At 39.7% G+C, this 7,094-nt stretch overlaps 1 non-coding gene across 1 annotated transcript; it reads right to left on the bottom strand.

Annotated features, from left to right (window-relative positions):
• Positions 1 to 6,191: 6,191 nt before the first annotated feature.
• Positions 6,192 to 6,262, bottom strand: trnag-gcc (transfer RNA glycine (anticodon GCC)). Its single transcript has one exon. It is a non-coding gene; the product is annotated as a tRNA-Gly (tRNA).
• Positions 6,263 to 7,094: the final 832 nt, after the last annotated feature.

Raw genomic sequence — 7,094 nt, 5'->3', positions numbered from 1 at the left:
AAATCACTCTGTTTATAAAGAATTATACAGCGTGGTCCCATTCCATCCCATTCTGTCATTCAGCCACAAACTAGCCGATGACTTTGTGCCTTCTCACGGGGTTCATCACAAAGATAGCATCGTCACAAAGATACATTACATTACAAGATACATTACATTACTTAACTTTTAGGTCAAGGTTCAGTTTCTGCGTGTCCAGGGTGTGTCGGTGCATACGCAGGGGAGTATATTTTGTAGAAATTGTAAGAATCCTGAAATGATCTTTTAGTCGCATCTGCACAAATTTCTCTTGAGACCAGGCTGCGATCACTAATGACCAGTTCCATTTAGTGAATGGAAACCTGGATATTCTCATAACGGCATGGCACAGACTACAGAATGCTAAATGGCTTCAGATGTCCATTTTCATTAGAAACAGCATATAAGCAATACATTAACGTTAATAATATGACTATAGATATGTTTCAAAGGGCCATAATAATAATAATGCATCTCTCCCAGAGAAATTGAACATCTTTCAGAAACTAAACGGACATACCTCCACATGCCAAAAGTGATCGTGTATGATGGGGCTGAAACCGAGCAGCTATAATGAAACTTCTGCTGTCCCGGTCTCTGAATTCCATTGTTTGATCCTGTGCACTGGTAGAGGCAAAGATTTCTTTCAGCGTCCAACTGGATAGAAGTGGGATAGAATTCACAGGGGAAATTCAGACCTCCTGTCATTTCCAATTTGGCACAATGTTCAGCATTACGGGACTTCATGACAGATCAGAATGCTGGGAAAGGCCATATGAGGCCTCCATACTTAATGAATCCAGGCAGAGAATTTAATTTTCTCCCAGTAATGATCTAATTTATTACATTATGTAATTATCTGAGAGCTGTCAAACTTTATGAAATGGGCAAGCGTGACATTTTTTGAGAAATTACATAATTAGACTGTAATGTACATAGCTTACTCCAGCGGGAGCAGTTTTCACTGTATCCGAAAAGAAGGTTTTGGACACTTGCTCGAGCAGGTGCATGCCTACTCATTGGGATATATGCGATGTGTCAGGGCGGATGTGGCTGGATTTCCCGGGCCTGTGGGGAGGAGGGGGGATGCCACATAGTTCATTAGCCCAATACATTCACAAGGTGAGTTTAGTGCTGTGAAAGTCATTCGCATCCACATACAAATGAAATGCGAAGTAAATTCCCAGGTGCGAACTGATGCCTAGTTTGAGTTCCTGGATTCGTGTTCCAGTTCAAGTCGTGGTACTTGGATCATAATTGGACATGCAACATGTGAAAAAACAGGATGTTATTGATGGGTACCTGCAGGCTCATGCTCTGATAATGGTGATGATGATTGGTGACATACAAATATTTGGCTCACATGTGTGATATGTGTAACTCTCCTGTGTGTTTCCTGTCTATAAACCCAACAGAATTCCAATAGGTGAATGTGAAAGCACTCGGTTGTTAATTCAGGATTCAGAACATGACCACCTTTTCAACCAGATGAAAGCTCTCGCAGCTACTTCAATTGGAGCGGATATAAATCATTCTCTTTGATATCCCCCTCCGTCTCTCTGTTATGGATTTTTCCACATAGGAGTTTCATCTTTGCCTCTGTTACTTACATTATTTTGATAAGCAATGCCCTTTAGGGCTAATTCCTCTGATGTCTATGACATAACTTCAGAGTGTAACCTAAGTGATCATGTGGTGTATCTGTCAGCTTGATGGCAAAAGAAAGAGAGAAGAAACAGTGATGATTTACTTAACAAGGTGAGGAGCCATTCTTCTTACATTGTGGTTTAAAGGTTTAATGAAGTTTTAGCCAAATCCAGTTGTGCTTTGAGGTAATAAATGGCTGAATTTAATGGATTTGACTTGAAAAAAGCACTGAAATGTATATTATCGGTTATTGAGCTTCCAAGCAGTTTCTCTCAGCTGTTGTCAAACTATACTGTTACACTTTGTCAAGGGTTTCAAGGGTTTCCATATTTTTGCAATCATATAAGACGTACAAATAAATGAATGAATAAATAATCTGCTATCTCTAGTCCCTCTCAAACACACTTAATTCTGGGTTGAGTTGAAAAGACCATGAACCTGCAGAGCAGTAGGTCTTTGGTACTGCATATGGCAGTCAGTCTTCCGTGATCATTTCAGCTGGAGTTCATGTGTGTCTATTTCAGCGTTTCACCTGCTGTTCCAAATTGAGAAAACTGGGATTGAGGTCTGGTGATGTGATTTCTTTCTTTTTTCTTTTTTTTTTGCCTGGTGATTCAAAGTGCCCCTCTGTTCCATCATGTGTGTTGGACCAGTCACACACAGATTCGGACCTCTGCTCCCTACAGTTGTCATCCTGGAGTGCCGGGGTGTCAGTGGTTCTGCTTGGATTGATGCTGTCATTAGGGCAAGGGGCACAGAGAGGAAAAATGATACATGTGATTAATAGGATTTTGAAAGCTACAGTACGCATCATGGCTGAGTCGCACTCTTACTTCAGGCACATTATTCTGTTTTACAGTCGGTTACATGGTTCTAACCAAAAGGGGTTCTTTGGCAAGGTGTGATGGAGTTCACTTTTTTCTGATGTGTTTATTTATTTATTTTTTGTCACTTCTCCAAAGACTTATTTTTTGTAGTTTTATTTTTAACACCTTAATATGTTATATTGCATAATACTGGAAGAACAGTGAGCAGTAGTTCTTGCTTATGCAGTTCCAAACACTGGGCCTCATTCACTACCATTCTAAAGACATTTCTTCTTTAACCCCGCTTACATGCAGTTTTCATGTAGATTCTGAAATTCATTTGTTTTCTTGTTTGGGATTTGTGAAGAGCTTTCAGTAGGACTCATTTTAAAAGAAGGTATTGGTGAATGAGGCCCAAGACTCTTGAAGCTGAAGTATGATTTTTAGAGTTGTTTATTGCATGAATGATGTGAATGCAAATTCAGGACTTGGAATCAAAACTCTAGACCTTTTGTCTCCTTCATTTGTTATGAAATACTAAGGGAATTGGCAACGCCTGGCCATAGTACTGCTTATCAGTCAGTTGTCCAATCACTTTTGAGTTCCATAATGGTTAATGTAATATTTTTTGTTGCCCCAATGTATATATTGTACACATTAAGGAAATGTAGCTGTTAGCAAATGAAAACACATTATATGAACAAAAGTTCAGGGACACCTGCTCATTCATTGTTTCTTCAGAAATTAAGAGTATTTGAAAAAAGAGTTTATCCTACTTTTGTTAGAGTAACTGTTCAGTTTACTGTGCAGGGAAGAAGGCTTTCTACTAGACTTTGGAGCATTGCTGTGTGGCTGTGACTCTATTCAGCAACAAGAGCGTTAGTGAGGTCAGGATGTTGGTGATCACCAACCCACCTATTACCCAACTCCCCGACTCATACTAAAAGACCATCATTATTCCAGAGAACACTTTCCACTGCTCCACAGCTCAGTGCTGGGGGGCTTTGTCCCCTTCTAGCTGCCAACAGGTTCATGTTCATCTGCTATTCTATTGGCAATACTTTTCTACCGGGACTAGACAAGCTGTGTGTGTCAGCAGTGGGTGCAACTTAAAGTAGATGAATGCATTCAGTAGAAGAGGGGTGTCCACAAATATTTGGACATATAGTGTATGCAGTTGCCCCATAGACAGGAGCTCTCATATTTTGTATAACTGTGTTATAGACTAAATATGTAATTGCTATATAGATATACTAATGTAGCAATAGAGTAGATAGAAAACTGACTACCTGCTGGATTTAAAGGAAACGTAGAATCTCTTTTGTTTTCATGTTTTTTTTTTTAAGTTTTTTTCCTTAAGGTACTTTTTACTGTGGCATTTGCCAGTATTGCCAGTATTGCCTCTGGGAGGGTGTGCAGAGAATGGCCTCTGTCCTTACCACGCAGTCTGAAGCACCTCCAGCTGTTTCTTGTCTAAATTAATCAATGTTTCTTGTCTTCAGGTCGTTGTGTAAAGCAGTGAACATGGTCCAATTAAGACTGAACCACTTTCTGTTTTGCTTTTTGTCTTTGATTTTGCACTTTGTACTTTTGTTTAACAAGTTTGGTGTTATGCAGAAGTATTAGCTCATTATTTTTTCTTATATATTTTTGCTAGTACTTTTGCATGGTTTTATGTTTGACAAGTTTCCACTTTGCCTACATGCGTGGAGTGAGCAATCGTTTGCCCCTTGAATACTGAACAGACTGCAACTTTAAACTAATGCACCAACAGTCTACAAGGTGTTATTAAGGGCCTCCAGCTGATGACGTAGATGATGTAGTAAGACGTAATGAAGATATGAATGAATGTGAACTGACTAGAACAGCCAAAATGGACTGTTGGATTCCTGAAGCAGACCGATACAGAACACAATCACAATGTGGATGTGCAAGTGTGAGGAACCATCGCAAAGTCTACAGAACCTCCACATATCTAAGATAAATACTCAGAACCGGTTGTTTTTTGAGTGTGGTTACAATGGACACTATTATTCTGACTGTTGGATTCCTGAAGTGATGTGGTGAGAGAGAGCAAGCCATCTACCCACTCGGAGAGAGCAAGGCCAATTGTGCTCTTTTGGGCTAGGGCTGCTGATGGCAAATATCTATATTTGCCATCAAATATCCAAATATCCAAGATACATACTCAGAACCGGTTGTTTTTTGAGCGTGGTTACAATGGACACTATTATCCTGACTGTTGGATTCCTGAAGCAGACCGATACAGAAGACAATCACAACGTGGATGTGCAAGTGTGAGGAACCATCGCAAAGTCTACAGAACCTCCACATAATGTAAAAGTTCTTGGATAAACCTGTAAATTGGTATAGCACAGGTTTTGGGACGTTCTTCAATCGAAGTCCTGGACAGCCAGCATCTATGACTGTTAGGTGATAGCCCTGCTTTAGCACAACTTTTTAAACCTAGTAATAAACAGACATATAATGTGAAAGGTTTTTCACATTCAGAAATCTCAACCATTGTTGTTTGTAGAGCCAAAGGTGGGTCTTTTCAACCTACCTTGGTTAGTCCAGACCAAAATAGCAGGTGTAAAAGGTGCCGCAGACCACAGAACAGACCAAAAGAGGTGGTCTCGGTCCAGATCAGCTGAACCCACTTTAAATGGTCCTGACTTTTGAGACCAATCACAGGACATTGAGGCAGGCTTTCATCACCCATTAAACAATAGAAGAGGAAAAATAAACCAGGGTGTGTCCCAATTACATAGTAGTTTGAGTACCCAACCCCCTCTGCCCCTATCACATGTAATGCTCCCAACACTGGGAAGGTGAGGACTGGCACATGCTTGTTTTCAAACTGCTGCCAATGTAAAGTTACCTGAGCACTCAAAAGTGTGGCTCTGATGCATTGGCTAGCAAACGTGTCGGCCAGCATCACACTGAAGTGATGTGGTGAGAGAGAGCAAGCCATCTACCCATTTGGAGAGAACAAGGCCAATTGTGCTCTCTTGGGCTAGGGCTGCTGATGACAAATATGGTTATATAAGATACATACTCAGAAACAGTTGTTTTTTCAGTGATTTTGAGTGGTTACGATAGACATTATTAATGCCAGCATTATTAATACAAAATGACGAAAAGAAAAAATGAAAAAAATGAAAAAATGACGGGATCCTTGGAGTACAACAGCAATGGCAGCTGGATAACTTTCAGTGACGTATGTTGGCATATTACTCAAAAAAAAAAATTCTAATTTTATTTGTCACATACATAGTCATACACAGTATAACTTGCAGTGAAATGCTTTTATGACAGTCTGCCCACATCAAGCTATACAATAAAAATCTACATTTAAACTTAACTAAACCTTAACTTAATGAAGTAAAGTGCAAAAGTGCAAAAGAAAAATAAAATGAAAAAAAAATAGAATAAGTTACATTTAAGTTAAAGAATAAAATATAAAAATATGAAAATATAGAAATATAAGCAAAAAAAATACAAATATACAAATATATATACACAGATGAAATAGTGCGTGTCTGTGTGTGTGTGTGTATATATATATATATATATATATATATATATATATGTATACATATGTACATATTTATCTGTATGTGAGTGTATGTGTGAGTTAAAAAGAAATATTTTCGTTATTGACCGTAGTGTGTTTTCCGTGAGCCATGGTTGTGTATTGTAGTGAAAGCTGGCAACTGCTGCATTGGCCGGGAATCGGACCCGGGTCTCCCGCGTGGCAGGCGAGAATTCTACCACTGAACCACCAATGCTCACATTACTTATGGTATTAGTGTGTAGCATTAAGATGCAGCCCTGGAATGGGCACAACAGATTAGGCTTCTACTGTATCTAATGGAACTGTAGATTAATTCTTATTTATAAACAGGAATGAAAGGAATCTGAGTCAAGTAATGTACAGGACCATCATCAGGATGTAGCAAAGCAGACCAAATGTGCACAGCGTCTATGAACAATGAATCTCGGTTCAGCCTTTGGTCTGGATTTTTAGCTGTGAAAACGCCCTGAGAGTGTGAGGGTCCGTATTTGGGTCCACACTTCAGTTCCACATTTTAAAGACTGTTAAAGAATAAGTCTTGGCTCACTAATTCTGTAATTCCTCAAGTCTGTCTTGGGGACCCATTCACCAGCCATTATAAGGTTCTTCAGGGCACAAATTGTGGTCTTTTTTTGTGACGTTGCTCCAAAGAACACCTTTTGGCAGCTTTCTTTGAAAGAGTGAACCGTCGTATATAGAAGGGGAGTTAAATGTCAGAGCCCTGCGAGTCCTTCTAATTTATCGGAGCACTGAAACTGTGCCACTGAAAACATCATGCCCCCGAGTTGTGATGAGAACATGACAGTTCCTACTTCCGGGTGTAGATAACCCCTTTGTGCCATTCATCCATCCATCAGCAGTTCTTTACAGAACCCCTGGAGCATTTTCCTCTACAAGTGTACTAATGGATTTCAAACAGCGAACCCATAACAGCCTCTACTGAGAGTCTGTCAAGAGCAGCCATCCTCATGTTCTTTGCATACTCATTCGCTCATGAATCTGAAATACCAGCAAAACAGCAAGACAGGAAACCGATACTGGCATTG

The sequence above is a fragment of the Salminus brasiliensis genome, chromosome 11, assembly GCF_030463535.1.
Source record: "Salminus brasiliensis chromosome 11, fSalBra1.hap2, whole genome shotgun sequence".
In the NCBI taxonomy this organism is placed as follows: domain Eukaryota; kingdom Metazoa; phylum Chordata; class Actinopteri; order Characiformes; family Bryconidae; genus Salminus; species Salminus brasiliensis.
This window is presented reverse-complemented; position numbering and strand designations above follow the sequence as displayed.